This window comes from Lipotes vexillifer, unplaced genomic scaffold (genome assembly GCF_000442215.2).
Source record: "Lipotes vexillifer unplaced genomic scaffold, Lipotes_vexillifer_v1.1 scaffold1163, whole genome shotgun sequence".
NCBI classification, from domain to species: Eukaryota; Metazoa; Chordata; class Mammalia; order Artiodactyla; family Lipotidae; genus Lipotes; species Lipotes vexillifer.
In genome coordinates this window covers 144,066-160,693 of record NW_006784867.1, presented here as the reverse complement: position 1 = coordinate 160,693, position 16,628 = coordinate 144,066, and the positions used below count along the sequence as shown (strand labels likewise).

At 39.8% G+C, this 16,628-nt stretch overlaps 1 pseudogene; it reads right to left on the bottom strand.

Moving 5' to 3' along the window:
• Window positions 1-14,071: 14,071 nt before the first annotated feature.
• LOC103070202 (geranylgeranyl transferase type-2 subunit beta pseudogene) lies at window positions 14,072-15,290 on the bottom strand (annotated as a pseudogene).
• Window positions 15,291-16,628: the final 1,338 nt, after the last annotated feature.

Below are 16,628 nucleotides of genomic sequence, written 5' to 3'. Positions count from 1 at the left end.
TTTCTGTTCCAGTCTTAATTTGTGCCCAAGGATAAGAGCAGTTTCCCCTCATCTACATATAAGGAGACACAGGTAGAGTTTTCCTCATAATATTCCAAAACATTGTTGGACATGAGTCATCCAGAGCTGCCAGCCACATGGATACCTGCCCTATGCCTTCTTCAACCTTAACTCTCATGGCAACCAGGCAAAAAAGTGAAACTTCACACAAAGGTTTTCAGCCCCAAAGCACCTAATTTAGGCAAGTCTGTTAGGATCAGGGCCAACAGAGACCGATTCATAATCTTGTCAAGGCTTGGACCTACACACCCTGTGAGGTCCTTAGTGCCTCTCTAAGTTTTGCTTCCCTTCCGACCCCAACAAAGTCCAGCTGCCATTCAGGTTACAGGAAGCCATGTCACCCTTATGGTTGAGGAGAGTGGAGTTTGTATTAGGCAGAGGACACTAGGGAAATTGCCTTCTTTGCTATAAAAATGGCCATCACAACTTACACAGTGCCTCTGCTCAGAAGAGCACCTCCTCATTATTTTTTCAATAGCTATCTTACTGAAGCATATTTTACTATTTATGTTAGCCTCCTGTAAAACATCTGAGAAAATTCAGAATAACAATGAAAAATGATTGTGTTCACAAAACTCAAGTAAATCCAATAATATTTTTGACAGAATTGATTACAATAATGTCAAACGCCCCTCTTCACTCTCTTTGAAAGTTATTTCAAACACAAAGATAATGAAATATGTTGCCTGTCACTTGTAAATTGTGTGCTGAAAGTCTAAAGAGATAATTTAAAGATTTCCAGGTAGAACGACACACTTGCTTTATTTTATTTGTCAAGGAAATATAGTAGTTAGGAACTTTCTGCTCTGGAAGTTGGAACCCCCCAAAAGAAGATCAGACATGTGAATTGCAATATGCATGTCTTCATGGGTCACAATTCCTGAATTGTAGAAGCTTATTTTTACAGGTGATAGGAGTGGACAGGGAGGGTAACAGATATTTAGGTAACATTTCCATAAAATTTAGATTGTTGCTGCTGTTGTTATGGTGGCACAGTTGTTAGCACAGTGGTTACGAGCATTAATGATCAGTCTTAAAAAACCTGGGATCAGGGCTTCCCTGGTGGCGCAGTGGTTGAGAGTCCGCCTGCCGATGCAGGGGACACGGGTTCGTGCCCCTGTCCGGGAAGATCCCAAATGCCGCAGAGCAGCTGGGCCCGTGAGCCATGGCCGCTGAGCCTGCGAGTCCAGAGCCTGTGCTCCGCAACCGGAGAGGCCACAACAGTGAGAGGCCCACGTACCGCAAAAACAAACAAACAAACAAACAAAAACCTGGGATCAGAGTTCTAACTCCATCACTCACTAGCTGCGAGATCTAAGAAAGTCACCTAACCTTCTGGAGCTTCTATTTTCTCCTCTATTAAAAGAAACAACAATAATTATCTCATTGGTGTGTAAAGTGGATAAAATGTATGTAATAAATGTAAATTACTTTCATGGTCTGTAGCACCTAGTAATCATTCAATAATGATAGCTATTATTATTATTATTATTATTGAACGCACTGGTAGCTACTGTTGTTACTACGTATAGTCCTCTAAACATATTCTTCTAAATCTCTTTTCTGCTTATCCCCGCTATTACTTTAATCTTATAATTACATAATACTTCTCACAGTCTATAGCCCTTCCACTTTGATTCCTTACTAAACTTTGTGAAGAAGAGTTTATTACCTTGTTTATCTCTTCATTTCCATTTTCCCCACTATATGCAAACTCCACATGAGCATGTTTTGATCATCACTGGCCCCTAAGAACCCAGCATGTATCTGTCACATAGCAAATGCTCAATACACAGCAGTTAAATAAATGAATGCACCATCATGCTTTTTACACAGACAAGGAAACTGAGGCTCTGAAAAATAAATTGCTTAAAACCAAAGTCATTTCAATGCGTAAGTGGAGGAGCTAAGATTTGAATATTGGTCATAATCAGAACTCCCACTCATTTCCCTGCACCTAGCAGCCTTGTTGAGCCTAGAGCCATATGTGGTAGAGCTCTAGAAACCTAACTCACAGTTTTTCCTAACAATTTTTTAAAGCACACTTTCTCTCTACAATATACTTAATGGAATATCAAAGGGGGAAACTAGTAAATCTCAGCTAGTGGAGTCCTTTTGTACACCAACCACTGACATTCAAGCAGTTAGGCAATTATTACTGCTGGAAATCCAAAGGCCCAACCTTATGTTACCAGTGCTTCCATCTCCAGTGAATTTACCACCAAGGACAATAAAAAGGAAAGTAGTAAAATGGTAAAGTAAGTGTCTGATGGTTAAATGTCACAATAACAGATTTCTACAGCTTAATTTTTCTTGGGGGTGAAAGGGAATGTTCCTTGGGAAACAGTAGGGAACAGTTGGAAGGAAAGTCAATTTATGCTTGTATATTTTACTGTCATCAATAAAAGACATTGCCTTGATCTGATTGACAAGGTATTTTATTGCATACCTCTTTTAGATACATCAAATTAAATCTTCATTTTAATAGCTTTATCTCTGGATAATAATAACAATAACACATATTTTATAGTGCTAAGACATGCTTCTCACTGCCAGTACGTGGATCATCTTATTTGATATTCACAACATTCCCACACAGGCAGAGAGAGGTATTATTTCCCCCATTTGCCAGATGAGGTCATTGAAACGTAAGACTGAGAGACTTCCTCCAGATCACACAGACTGTGACTGAGCCAGGATGGGGGCCCGTTTCCTGACTTGCAGTCCAGTGCTCCTTCTCAGCCCTTCCAAGTCAAGTTTATACAAATAGGATTAGTAGTTCTGTTTAAATTTTGACTTGGTTCTAAGCCATTTCTAATATGTCAAATGTTTGGTGTTCTTCAAAGAGCGAGGACATGAGACAGAATGCTGATTTTGCACTAGCTCTTTTTTTCTACAGTAAATTCCACAGTTAATATCAGCAGACAGGCCACTTACTATCCTCCTCATGTTTATTTGGTAGTTACAATATTTCTCACTCTTAATAAAATTTTATAGATTTTTAAATGAAAAACACAACCCTGAGAATACTTTGGAGTCGGTCTCAAAATCTGATTAGCATCCCCAAATGAACATTTCAACTTATTTCACAGCCCAGCATTAATTGTATTTACCTTTTTCAGAGCTGGAGTGTCAAATTACTCAGGTTGTTGATGTGTGGGGTCTGCTGTGCAATCACAATAGACCCGTGAAGGACTGATTGGTATGACCTGCTATTTATTAGGCAACTACAGCATTTTGACATTGACCAGACCATATAAAATAATTTTTAAAAAAACAGGTTTTTTTCTGGTTCTTTGCTACTTAAATATAGGATGGGGCTTCTTAGAGAAATATCTATTTGTCAAAATATCTACAATTCATAATCGAAAAGACAACACGATATGCTTGTGAATTTTAAAATACCATAAAGCAATGCCTGTGAAATATGGTAAATAGCTTACCTTTCTGACACAGCAGAGTTCTATTTGGACCTCTTTGTTCCATTCAAAATAGGACAGCACGTGTTAACACAACCCTTCCCTGTGTTATCAATACTTTGGCTAGGCACTACATTGGTGAAACAAGATTAGAGTAAAAAGTCTGGGCCTTAAAGAAAATATAGTGTCTCTGAGGAGAAAACATTGAAACAGAGTGCACTCAGATGTGCTCAAAGGAGGATCCATTTGATGAAATATCTAGAATGTTGCATTGTCCCTGGTCCCCCTGTCCTCTGCCCCAACAAAAGTGTTTAGTATTTCACAGTACCTTTTGTTAGATTTAGCTTTCTTGCAACCTTTAAGTCCTTTAAGGAAGCCAGTGTAATCCAGAGGGATGACCTGGGTTTTAGGGTTTGATAGCTCTAGGTTTAAATTCTACATTTTCCACTTTACGGGCTGAGAAATATTGGACAACTTATTTAAACTCTCTGTGCTCAGGCTCCTCATCTTTATTTTTATTTTTATTTTTATTTTTTTTTGGTACTAGGGCCTCTCACTATTGTGGCCTCTCCCGTTGCGGGTCACAGGCTCCAGACGCGCAGGCTCAGCAGCCATGGCTCGCGGGCCCAGCATCTCCGTGGCATGTGGGATCTTCCCGGACCGTGGCACAAACCCGTGTCCCCTGCATCGGCAGGCGGACTCCCAACCACTGTGCCACCAGGGAAGCCCAGGCTCCTCATCTTTAAAAAGTTGTTGTGGACATGCTTGGGGGACGGAGTCAAGATGGCAGACTAGGAGGACTGGGAATTCGCATCTCTGCACAACTGTGGCACCTGCCAGGCACTGATGGGGGGCCACAGACACCTAATGGGACGGGAGGAACCCCCAGCGACTGGGCAGGATGTGGGCCATGGGGGGGTAGTGAAGGGGAGGAGAAGTGGAGGTGGAACGAGACTGGCACCCCTGAGGGGTGGCCGGGGGAGGGGAAGAGATCCCACGTCGGTAGGGGGAAATTGGGGGACCACTGGGAGAGCAGAGGATCAGAAACGGAATGTGGCCAAGTTTCCCCGGCCCACTTGGGGATCCCGGGCCTGATCCTCTGCCCACTAGGCCCCCTCCAGCCGTGTAGGTCTGGAGGGAGTGGGAGGGAGGGAAGGGGGAGCAAAAGTAAAGGCTGGACCAACTGGACTGGCACCGCTGAGGGGTGGCTGGGGGGAGGGGAGGAGTTCCTACACCCAGTGGGACCCACCCACAGTTAGGGGTCCAGTGGGGATGGGGTCAACGTTGGGGGGGGTGCAGTGGCAGAGGAATGGAAGGAAACACGGCCAGTGCTTTCCCTATCCACTTAGGCACCAGGGAGCCTGTTGGGCTCCCAGGCCTAATCCTCTGCCCTTGGAGCCTTTATCCTGCGGTGCAGAGCCCAAGCCCCACCCCTATAATCCCACCCAGGGCCCTACCTCTACACTTGGAGAACCCCTCTGAGACCCCCTCCAACCGTGCTGGGCTTAAACCCCACCCACACACCCTAACCCAGGGCCTTACCTGCAAACTCCAGAACTCCACACTCTGGAGGACCCCTATTGGATGTGCTGCCACTCCCCTTCCATGCAGGTCCTAAGCAAATGTCATGCCCCACGTTTGGACGTTGCCCTGCCTAAGCCCCACCCAACCCTAACCACCCCCAAGTTCCACCCTGCCTAAACTCTGTCCCCCACAGCCAAGCCTTTTTTTTTGTTTCCCTCTTTTAGATTGGGGCTCTGTTTTACCTTGTTGATTCACTGATGTTGATTAATTTACATTTTATTTTTTCTAATAAATCTTTTATTTTTTAAATTTTATTTTATTCTTTATATTTTGTTATTGTTCTGCTCCTTTTGGCTTGTTTGCTTTTTTTTTTTTTGCCATGCCACGCATCTTGCAGGATCTTGGTTCCCAGGCTGGAGGTCGGGCCCAAGGTCCTATGGTTGGAGCTCCAAGTCTAAACTGCTAGACTAACAGAGAAGCTCAGACCCCAGGGAATATTAATCAGAGTGAGGCCTCCTGGAGGAGCTCATCTCGTCACCAAGACCTGGCTCTATCCAACTGCCTGCAAACTCCAGTGCTGGATGCCTCTGGCCAAATAACCAGTAAGACAGGAATACAGCCCCACCCATCAAAAAAGAAAAATGAAACGACAAAAAAATATGTTACAGATGAGGAGGCAAGGTAAAAACCTGCAAGACCAAATAAATGAAGATGAAATAGGCAACCTACCTGAAAAAGAATTCAGAGTAATGATAGTAAAGATGGTCCAAAATCTCAGAAACAGAATGGAGAAAATACAAGAAACATGTAACAAGGATCTAGAAGAATTAAAGAGCAAACAAACAGTGATGAACAACACAATAACTGAAAATAAAAATACTCTAGAAGGAATCAATAGCAGAATAACTGAGGCAGAATGGATAAGTGAACTGGAAGATAAAATGGTGGAAATAACTGCCAGGGAGCAGAATAAAGAAAAAAGAATGAAAAGAATTGAGGACCATCTCAGAGACCTCTGGGACATTAAACACACCAACATTCAAATTGTAGGGGTCCCAGAAGAAGAAGAGAAAAACAAAGGGTCTGAGAAAATACTTGAAGAGATTATAGTCGAAAATTTCCCTAACTTGGGAAAGGAAATAGTCAATCAAGTCCAGGAAGCGCAGAGAGTCCCAACAGGATAAACCCAAAGAGAAACACGCCAAGACACATATTAATCAAAAATTAAGTACAAAGAAAAATATTTAAAACAGCAAGGGAAAAGCAACAAATAAAATACAAGGGAATCCCCACAAGGTTAACCACTGATCTTTCAGCAGAAACTCTGCAAGCCAGAAGGAAGTGACAGGGCATATTTAAAGTGATGAAAGGGGAAAAGCTACAACCAAGATTACCAGCAAGGAGCTCATTCAGATTTGACAGAGAAATCAAAAGCCTTACAGACAAACAAAAGCTATGAGAATTCATCACCACTGAACAAGCTTTAGAACAAATGCTAAAGGAACTGCTCTAAGTGGGAAACACAAGGGAAGAAAAAGACCCACAAAAACAAATGCAAATCAATTAAGAAAATGGTAATAGGAACACACATATTGATAAGCACCTTGAATGTAAATGGGTTAAATGCTCCAACCAAAAGACACAGACTGGCTGAATGGACACAAAAACAAGACCCTTATATATGCTGTCTACAAGAAACCCACTTCAGACCTAGGGGCACATACAGACTGAAAGTGAGGGGATGGGAAAAGATATTACATCCAATGGAAATCAAAAGAAAGCTGGATTAGCAATACTCATATCAGATAAAATAGACTTTAAAATAAAGATTGTTAAAAGAGACAAGGAAAGACACTACATAATGATCAAGGGATCAATCCAAGAAGAAGACAAAACAATTGTAAATATATATGCACCCAACATAGGTGCACCTCAATATATAAGGAAAATGCTAACAGCCATAAAAGGGGAAATTGACAGGAACACAATAACAGTGGGGGACTTTCACCCCACTTTTACCAATAGACAGATCATCCAGACAGAAAATAAATAAGGAAACACAAGCTTTAAATGATACAATAGACCAGATAGACTTAATTGATATTTTTAGGACATTTCACCTGAAAGCAGAAGAATACACTTTCTTCTCAAGGGCACACAGAATGTTCTCCGGAATAGATCGCATCTTGGGTCACAAATCAAGCCTTGGAAAAGTTAAGAAAATTGAAATCATATCAAGCACCTTTTCCAACCACAATGCTATGAGGTTAGAAATCAATTACAGGAAAAAGACAGTAAAAAACACAAATATATGGAGACTAAACAGTGTGCTGCTAAATAACCAAGAGATCACTGAAGAAATCAAAGGGGAAATCAAAAAGTACCTAGAAACAAATGACAATGAAAACACCATGATCCAAAACCTATGGGTCGCAGCAAAAGCAGTTCTAAGAGGGAAGTTCATAGCAATTCAAGCTCACCTCAAGAAAAAGAAAAATCTGAAATAAACAATCTAACCTTACACCTAAAGCAACCAGAAAAAGAAGAACAAAGAAAATCCAAAGTTAGTAGAAGGAAAGAAATCATAAAGAGCAGAGCAAAATATAAATGAAATAGAAACAAAGAAAACAATAGCAAAGATGAATAAAACTAAGCTGGTTCTTAGTTTTATTGATAAATCTTTGGTCAGACTCATCAAGGGAAAAAGGGAGAGAACTCAAATCAATAAAATTAGAAATTAAAAAGGAGAGATTACAACTGACACCACAGAAATACAAAGGATCATAAGAGACTACTACAAGCAACTATATACCAATAAAATGGAAAACCTGGAAGAAATGGACAAATTCTTGGAAAAGTACAGCCTTCCAAGATTGAACCAGGATGAATTAGAAAACATAAACAGACCTATCACAGGTAATCACATTGAAACTGTAATTAAAAATCTTCCAACAAACAAAAGTCCAGGACCAGATAGCTTCACAGGAGAATTCTATCAAACATTTAGAGAAAAGCTAACACCTATTCTTCTGAAACTCTTCCAAAAAATTGCAGATGGAGGAACACTCCCATTCTATGAGGGCACCATCACCCTGATACCAAAACCAGACAAAGATATCACAAAAAAAGAAAATTATAGACCAATATCACTGATAAACATAGATGCAAAAATCCTCAACAAAATCCTAGCAAACAGAATCCAACAACACATTGAAAGGATCATACACCATGATCAAGTGGGATTTATCGCAGGGATGCAAGGATTCTTCAATATATGCAAAACAATCAATGTGATACACCATATTAACATATTAAAGAATAAAAACCATATGATCATCTCAATAGATACAGAAAAAGCTTCCAACAAAATTCAACACCCATTTAAGATAAAAACCCTCCAGAAAGTGGGCACAGAGGGAACCTACCTCAACATAATAAAAGCCATATACAACAAACCCACAGCAAACATCAGTCTCAATGGTGAAAAACTGAAAGCATTTCCTCTAAGATCAGGAACAAGATAAGGATGTGCACTCTCACCACTACTATTCAACATAGTATTGGAAGTATACTTCCAATATATAGTATAGCCACAGCAATAAGAGAAGAAAAATAAATAAAAGGAATACAATTGGAAAAGAATAAGTAAACCTGTCACTGTTTGCTGATGACACGATACTAGACATAGAGAATCCTAAAGATGCCACCAGAAAACTACTAGAGCTAATTAATGAATCTGGTAAGTTTGCAGGACACAAAATTAATGCACAGAAATCTCTTGCATTCCTATACACTAACAATGAAAGATCAGAAAGAGAAAATAAGGAAATATTCCCATTTACAATCGCAACCAAAAGAATAAAAGAATAAAATACCTAGAAATACACCTACCTAAGGAGGCAAAAGACCTGTACTCAGAAAACCTGTACTCATCAACACTGATGAAAGAAATCAAAGATAACATAAACAGATGGAGAGATGTACCATGCTCCTGGATTGGAAGAATCAATATTGTGAAAATGACTATACTACCCAAAGCAATCTACATGTTAAATGCAATCCCTATCAAATTACCAATGGCACTTTTCACAGAACTAGAACAAGAAATTTTACAATTTGTATGGAAACACAAAAGACCCCAAATAGACAAAACAATTTTAAGAAAGAAAAACGGAGCTGGAGGAATCAGACTCCCTGACTTCAGACTATACTACAAAGCTACAGTAATTAAGACAGTATGGTACTGGCACAAAAACAGAAATACAGATCAATGGAACAGGATAGAAAACCCAGAGATAAACCCACACACATATGGTCACCTGATCTTTGACAAAGGAAGCAAGAATATACAATGGAGAAAAGGCAGCCTCTTCAATAAGTGGTGCTGGGGAAAATGGACAGCTACATATAAAAGAATGAAATTAGAACACACCCTAACACCATACACAAAAAGAAACTCCAAATGGATTAAAGACCTAAATGTAAGGCCAGACACTATAAAACTCTTAGAGGAAAACATAGGGAGAACACTCTTTGACATAAATCACAGCAAGATCCTTTTTGACCCACCTCCTAGAGTAAGGGAAATAAAAACAAAAATAAACAAATGTGACCTAATGAAACTTAAAAGCTTTTGCAGAGCAAAGGAAACCATAAACAAGATGAAAAGACAACCCTCAGAATGGGAGAAAATATTTGTAAATGAAGGAACTGACAAAGGATTAATCTCCAAAATATACAAGCAGCTCATGCAGCTCAATATCACAAAAACAAACAACCCAATCCAAAAATGAGAAGACCTAAATAGACATTTCTCCAAAGAAGACATACAGATGGCCAACAAATACATGAAAAGATTATCCACATCACTAATCATTAGAGAAATACAAATAAAAACCACAATGATGTATCACCTCACACTGGTTAGAATGGCCATCATCAAAAAAATCTACAAATAATAAATGCTGGGGAGGGTGTGGAGAAAAGGGAACCCTCTTGCACTGTTGGTGGGAATGTAAATTGATACAGCCACTATGCAGAATAGTATGGAGGTTCCTTAAAAAGCTAAAAATAGAACTACCATATGACCCAGCAATCCCACTACTGGGCATATACCCTGAGAAAACCATAATTCAAAAAGAATCATGTACCACAATGCTCATTGTAGCACTATTTACAATAGCCAGGACACGGAAGCAACCTAAATGTCCATCAACAGATGAATGGATAAAGAAGATGTGGCACGTATATACAATGGAATATTACTCAGCCATTAAAAGAAACGAAGTTGAGTTATCTGTAGTGAGGTGGATGGACCTAGAGTTTGTGATACAGAGTGAAGTAAGTCAGAAAGAGAAAAACTAACAACATATGCTAATGCATATACATGAAATTTTAAAAAGCGGTACTGATGAACCTAGTGGCAGGGCAGGAATAAAGACACAGACCTAGAGAAAGGACTTGAGGGCACCAGGGGGAAGGAGAAGCTGGGACGAAGAGTAGCATTGACATATATACACTACCAAATGTAAAATGGATGGCCCATGGGAAGCTGCTGCATAGCACAGGGAGATCAGCTCGGTGCTTTGTGACCACCTAAAGGGGTTGGATACGGAGGGTGGGAGGGAGGCTCAAGAGGGAGGGCATATGGGGATATATGTATACATATACCTGATTTACTTTGTTGTACAGCAACTAACACAACATTGTATTTATACTCCAATAAAGATGTAAAAAAAAAAAAAGGTTGTTACAAAGGTATATATAGGAGAGTATCCTGCCTGATAAATGCAAACCATAGGTGCCCACTGAATGTATATTTCCTTACTTTCTTCTAGGACACTGTATTTTTTGTATTGCCAAATATTTTGCACCTTATCTTTGTCATCGCTGACCCTGGCATAAAGTGTAAGGACAAGAATGCCATTAAGCCTCCACGAGAGTTAAGTGTCAATTTTAACCCAAGGGGGAGGCCCTGATTAGATTAATTTGCAGATACGAATATAGGCCATTCTGTCGAGATGGTCAATTATTTCAAAAGAATGTCTTCCTTTGCAGAAGGACAGAGCCCTACCAGAAAAAATTCCCTTTCATGTTGTTCTTAGCCAGGAGCAGATGTCTGGCAATATGAAAACAGAGTGGTTATTTTCACAAATGAGATCTTTCTTTCTGCAGGCAGCATTGCAAAGCTGACTCTGGCTCATCTGAGGCTTAAAGATTACTATCTGTGCAGTGTTTTTAGCAATATTCCTATAGTTGCATTAAAAGGCACCATGACCTCTTTAAGTGCATGGAGGATCTTCTTCAACATGCAGTTGTAAGAGCTCAGAATTCATTGCTCTTTAAACAGCCAGTGGGTTCTCAACTCTGCTCCTCTGGGAAATCCAATTAGCTTCTAATCATTTGCACACTGGTGATTCCTCCTCCCCACTGCTTTTCAAACCCCATAGCATTATTTTACTAATGTGAAACATATATTTAGTTTGTGGGGCCATTTTTCCTCCAGATGTTTTACATTAGTATTTATTTGGAAAAGTTTAGCTATACCCACTGCTCTTTATGGTGGTGAAGGGTTATTTTACCTGGCATTGAATATATAGTAACTTCAGGTACTTTATTAGTATATGTTATTCAATATTGCCTTTTTCATTGTTTTTCAGTCCAGATTACCTAGCGTCTGGGCAGAGTAAAGCAGTTCAAAGGCACCAGCCCTAACTCACAAGCTATGGTGTAGCTCAAGTAAGTTCATCAGCCTCCTCTTCATATACTGACTGTGACTGCTGGGACACAAGGCAAATTTCTTTCCTTTTTTTTTTTCCTCTCTTTCCCGCATTGAGCCCAGTCTCTGTCACAGTTTGGATTATTTAGAGAAGCAAAATAACTGTGAAAGAAACCAAGGAGCTCATGTTACATAGTCTTGATAAAAGGATACAGACAATTTACACCAAAAAAGCTAAATAAACATGAAGTCAAATCTAAGTTTTACACTCTACTCATATTGTATTTCAGTTCAGAGTCCCTCAATTTTACAAATCTGGACTAACAAGCACCTTTGCCATTACAATTCCCAACCCAATCCCAACTCCCCAATCTCCCACTGCCTTTGTTTTCTACTTCCATTTGTGAGTTGTAAAAATGTTTAGATTTTTAAATACTCTATGGGTTTTACCTTTAGAACTTTGAAAAGCAAAACAGTCTAAGGAGCTGACCCTGAAGGTAGAGCTGGTAAGTCTAAAAAGATGCCACCCCTACCTAAAAATATCTTCCCTAAATTGCACAAAATGTTCACTTCATTTTTTTTATACTGCCTGAAAGCCCAACATTCATCCATTCATTCAACAAATAATATTGAAAATTTAACATATCCCAGGCCCTATGCAAGATACTCATTCCTTCACAGATTAAATTAATTTGGATTAATAAACCTCTTTTTTAAGATGCAAATATTGGATTTCCAGCACGGATAAACTATTTAAACTATTTCCAGCCATCTAAACATTAGTGTGAATTAATTCAATCATAACACTTTCTGCTATCTCCAACTTAGATCAGTGAGTGGTGCTGATGTGAACTGTGTTAATGAAAAGGGGAGGTGAATTAGGAATGTAGAAAACTCTGAAAAGAAGGCTGGGCTTGGGATTTAGAAAACTATTAGTATACTGGGTAAATAGGTGCCTGAGCACAAGAAGACAGGACAAAGGTATCCAGAAAAAAAGGAGGTTAAAGTATAGCAAAGCCAGGGCTTCCCTGGTGGCACAGTGGTTGAGAGTCCACCTGCCGATGCAGGGGATACGGGTTCGTGCCCCAGTCCGGAAAGATCCCACATGCCACGGAGCGGCTAGGCCCGTGAGCCATGGACGCTGAGCCTGTGCGTCCGGAGTCTGTTGCTCCGCAATGGGAGAGGCCACAACAGTGAGAGGCCCGCGTACCGCAAAAAAAAAAAAAAGAAATACCAAAGCCAAACTGGCTAAACACTTTGTCCAACTCAGTCTAGGAGAGGAAAAAAACTCTTCTTCTACCAAAACCATATGTCACTCTGTTTTTAGCATTCAGATTACAGGCTAGTACTTCTAGGGACATAACTGAATTCCTTAGAGATAGCCTAGATACCTGATCATTGTTTAATTCATTCATCAGACACTTATCTCAAACTACTTACCATGTTCTTTCTATGAGAAAATGCCTTCCCAATCCAAATAACACATATGTTGTATTCTGGAATCCACTTGATTTACTAGCTACAGCATTTTTGAAGAACAATTAAAAACATTCTCTTGTTCACCTCTTCACTCACTAGGCCTGTGAGGGTATCAAAATAAGGTCTACATCAAGGGCATAAAGAACAATTAATTTATTTGTTACTTAGGGGCCTCTCTACAGATCACTAACCCTAAATTCATATGTACAAGTCAATAATGCCTATCAGTGAAGACTAATACATTCAAATGTCTACTTATTACTCTTTTGTGAACATTTATTTGAGTAACAGGACTTTAATTCAGAAGTTTCATCTTAGACACCAAGATACCCTAAGGGATGTATTCCAAAGAAACTGCCAGGCTATATGCAGAATTTAAAAAGGAATATTTGAAAAGTAGTTACAGGACTCTTGAAAACCCTTTAGTCCCACCAAGGAAGTAAAATGGTAATGTTGTGTTTTGTTTTTTTTTTTCATCTTTTAATTCCTATGGGGTTCAACAATTCTTTATCAGTTAACATTCTCATTGACAAAGACCAATTTATATTAACTATAGTTATATATAACATATCAAGGGAGTACATGGGAAAATCAGAACACAAGACTTCATCAGCTAAATAGAGTTCAACTCAGTTTGCTGTTATGGAGACAAGATAAATACATTGAAGCATAAACAAAATATTACGCTCAGAATAACAGCATTCCAGAAGAAAACAGAAAGCTGAAGATACAACAAAGGTCTCTAATTTACAGTATGTATAATTATATAATTTATTAAAATCAACACAATTCATGTATAAAATATTAACATGGCAGCCATTAAGTTTGTTAAGCACTTCAAATACTGAAATGTTAAAACAGTAAAACTACACTAAGCACCTTTTGCATCAAGGGATCTAATCCAGCTCACTAGTTCAGGCTGAACATTCACTCTCCGAAGTATTTCCTCAGGCATGCAGAAAAACAGGGCTAACAGGTTTAATCTGTTCTTCTCCCAAAGGTGACAATCCAGCAATTCCAAATAGAGTATGAAAAGGATCTACCATATCTCCTGGCCTGTCCGCAAATCCTCCCGTTTCTTCATCTTGACACACTAAAATGAAACTGAGCAGTTTCTCTCTGTCAATCCAATGAAGCCTTCCAATTATCTTTAGGGAAACAACACCCACCAGGAATAGCATAGATCTGGTAACTTCTCTGGCCTTCCACCTGATGGAATGTGGAAGTCCACCTGATGGAAGCTGTCGTTCACAAAGCCACCAACCAAGTAAATGAGAATTTACTCGGTGCAACTGACTAGTAATAGCCAGGAATCCTGTGCAACAATAGATCTGCCCAGCATGGGATTCCAAATCTACCATCAAAGTTCAAACATGATAAAACATGATAAAACAGTTCAGTTGCCTTTTCCACATTAATAGCATCCAGCTTCCCCAATAGAGCCAAAGTTGCCACCGCACAAAAAGAGAATCTTGTGTCGATTTCTCCCTATTATATAAAAGTAGATTTTCACATCCCATGAAGCAGCTGGTCTCTCCTGCCTGCACTGTATTCAGCCCTTATCTTTTAGACTGGCCCTCTCTGTTCCAGTACTCCTGTATGCTGATATAACTAGCACAGTGCATGCTGGAACTTCCAGCAGACCATTAACTCCAGTTAGATCAGCTGCTTAGTGGAACCCCAAATATCTCCAGCGAAAGAACTATCTTCTTTCTGTAGACTCTGAACATATTCCACAACTTTATTTACATCAATAACATTAATACTATCATAGAGAGTAAGAATCTGGACAGCACTAAGAGTGTACAAAAGATGAGGATCATGTCCAATACTAGCACTTATTCCACCACACTGGTGTTGACAAGACTTAATGTCAGAATTTCTTCTCTATTCATGCGATGTAGCTGTCCCATGAGATCCATTACAGTCAGACCCCAATAGATGCCACTCATTCTCAAATATTCAGACATACAGTATTCATAATCATCTTTCTTTGAGCCATAGGATGCTATATAATGTGCATGCTTCTCCACTAATAGGGTGTCGGGTGCATCTGACTTGATAATAACATCCTTCTGCGGTGTGCCCATGTCTGAGACCGAAAAGAGCTGGTAATGTGTTTGAAGACTGAAATAAGATTTATGAGGAGGGTCATTCTTTGGAGACAGGCATCAGTGTGCTGAGGGGGACTGGGGGTAGAAGATGCATTCCCTTTAGATTAAGCTTGAAGAGAAGGACTAAAATGTGTGCTCTGGTACGTATCAGCAGGAGTTTAGGAGGCACAGTGGATAGTTACCCGATATATCCCTTAGGAATCTCAAGGAAAGAGGCTCTGCTATCAATCTGAGGTGGCAAGTAGTGAAAGAGATCAATATGGGCTACACCAGTGTGGCTCCATTCTACTGTTTATGAGGGCAAGAATTCGTAACTGTGGTCCAGGTGAGCAAGAGCCAGCCTGGAGCCTGTGAAAATATGGCTGAAAAGGACTGTCTAGAGGGGCAAGGTAACCCCAACTGGGGTAGACCCATGAGGGGCTGATGAGTGCAGAAGAGGATGCATCATCTAGTCCCAAATTATCCACACTTTAGGAGGCATGGTGAGAGGCTCCCAGTGGTCTTCTCTGAAGAACCTAACAAAGAGCCCATGAGAGGAAGAACCAGATTGAAACCCCCAATGCCATCTTATGGCAGTGTCAGCCAAATAAGACCTTCTTGGCCTCTTTCTGACCTTTCCTTCCAGAACTTCAACTCTAGCAGCATCAAATATTACCATTAGTGAGGGAGAAGGAGGTAAGAAAGAAATCGAAGTGCTGGTCTGCAATGAGCCCTTGTGAAGACAAGGCGTCCCTCTAACCGTGAATAAAGTTTGAAGCTCTGATTATTACAGGGGGCCCTAGGGACTTCTAATTATTCAAGGAGACTGTGTTTGTGACTTAAAGTGGCTGCAGGGCTTTTTATTACCTAGGAGTGAATAGAAAATCTTTGGACTGCAAGACTTTTTATCCAGGGTCAGAGGAGGAACTTCTCCCCACTGAATAAATTTTATTAGAGTAGTGGGAGAAAAAAATAAAGTTGCTTTTGATTACATTCCATGAGTCTTGCTCACTGAACATATCAGTTATACTTACTTTTAAGACAGGGAATTGCTTAAGGGAATACATGATGATTCTTCTCAATAAACAGACTCTAATTCAGAAATTTTCTAATGGTTCTTTCCTGCTAGACATTAACAGAGAAAAAAATCTGTTTGGTCATTAGCTTTAATTTAGATATAGCCTTAGAGTTACAAGGAACATCTTGAGGACAAGAAAATGGCTCTAGACTTTATTAAAACCACACTCCAATGAAACACTCTTGAAGCAGTGCCCTTTAGGAATAAATGCTGGAAATATATAAACTGCAATTCTTTCAAAATTTGTTTCCGGTTGC